The sequence below is a fragment of the Aplysia californica genome, unplaced genomic scaffold (assembly GCF_000002075.1).
Source record: "Aplysia californica isolate F4 #8 unplaced genomic scaffold, AplCal3.0 scaffold00244, whole genome shotgun sequence".
NCBI lineage: Eukaryota > Metazoa > Mollusca > Gastropoda > Aplysiida > Aplysiidae > Aplysia > Aplysia californica.
This window is the reverse complement of record NW_004797514.1, coordinates 492,528-494,494: the sequence shown is the minus strand read 5'-3', so window position 1 is coordinate 494,494 and position 1,967 is coordinate 492,528.

The window sequence follows — 1,967 nt, the reverse complement described above, 5'->3', positions numbered from 1 at the left end:
GGGGGGGTTGGAAACGTCAGATCAAGCTGTGCTTTGAGGCTCTGACATACAAAACCACACACAGAAATGTTCGTGAATATAGGTTTACGGTCGGAATTGTCCAACACGTCTCCCGTTGATGATGTCTTGGACAGTGTAGTCCTTAGTATATCTTAGGCCGATGCCAATGCGAACTTTTTATGGTAACAATGCACATCAACACCACGCGTCAGTAAGACACACGTTGACATTGGCAGCAAGTCAAAGGATACGGTTACACAGATTAGCACAAGACCCATATCGTATGATCGTTAGTAACCAGAGCAACCACTGCCCGGCGAATACATGCCTAGATCTTGACAATTGATTTTGGGTGTTAACATGTTTTTGACCTATGTAGATTTAATCTTATACCCCTCACATAAGCTCTTTCATTTCATAGAAATCATTTCTCTTTTGCTAAAAGGTTTGTATACTTTATTTAGTTTAGTTTTAGTAAGATTTTTAAGGCATTTGCAACACAATAAGGTCATAAAAGTGCCTGAGATTAGTGGTGTTACAAGAGAATAATAAACTCAAAAAAAAGAAGGAGCGGAGATAAAGACGTTAGATGTTTGACTAGAAGGAAGAAGCAAACCACACCAGAGCATCCGCCAACCAGCCACATACTTTATTTAAATGTTCCACCATCCCTGTATGACATTAATTGTATAGATCTGTTTCCGGTGACGTCATGACAAGGCTCCATTCTAAATTCACTTTTTTCTTTCAAAGCTGAAATCCTCTTAGAACTCTTTTGTTCCTGCTAAATTCTTCCAACGAACAAAACTTTGAGACGCATGATAAGATCTAATATGGAAAGGAATGAACTTTTAGTTGTAACTCCGTTCATCCAAGAATGATTAGAAGCTCAAGTTGCGTGTTACAGAATCATAATCTTTTATTTATAAAGGTCTCATCCCTCTTATAAATTTCATGAGTTGGAAGCAGTGGCAAAATAGGCTTCGTGGCTGAAACAGAATGTTGCGTTTCATAACTATACATAATTAACAGACAAAAAGCGTGGTTGTGGAAGGCGAAAGAATATTTAGGAAAGTCTCCATTTCTTATTTCTGCATATCGTTGGTGTATAATTATAACCCATATATTATACCAATGCGCTTGAACTATGATTTTCAGAAAACTTTTTTAAAAACCCACATAATTTCTTTCTTATTGTATACCAGAATTGCTCAACATTTTGAGTACAAATTTTTTTTTTTCTACTTATTATAGTGTCCCCACTAGTAATTACGGTTGTGAATAACATAATTTGTGAAGCAAAAAATGTGTTTAAACCAATGTGGCGGAGACATGGCGAGAGTTGGACATCGATCGTACGCTTTCATGACAAAGAGGAAAGAAAGCACACTATATTGCGAGACATTGAGTGTCTGGGGGTGAGCTTTTAAAAAAAATGTAGTTGTTTTACGCCACCTGTCGACTCAATTGATATCATTTAGGAGGGCTCGACAAATCTTTAAACTGTATCAGTGCTAGGTAGATATACGGATACCTTAACATCTTTAGTCGACGTCTTCTACTGACTTCGAAAAAATATGTTATAGCATTAACAATACGTAGTAAAGTTGACAACAGAAAAGGAAAGATTCAAGCCTGATCGAACGGCCATCTGTCCAAGACAATCACCTGTACAAACGACCACTTCCCACTTCCCATTCTGGTTTTTTTTCTATATTAATGTGGCATTGTTCTAGACATTCACCTATTTAAGACAACCTCTTTCCCCCTCGACAATGGGTTGCCGTCTTGGACGGCTTCGACTGCATTTTTCTGGAAAAACTCTCACTGGCCACGTCAGTTGTATCATGGTTAAACTCTTCGTTGTTGTACCATAAAGACATGAGTTCAGTTCCCGCACTGGGAATTCTACTTTATGATAATATTTTGATCAATTGATTATTATTATTACTGTTAAATAATAATAA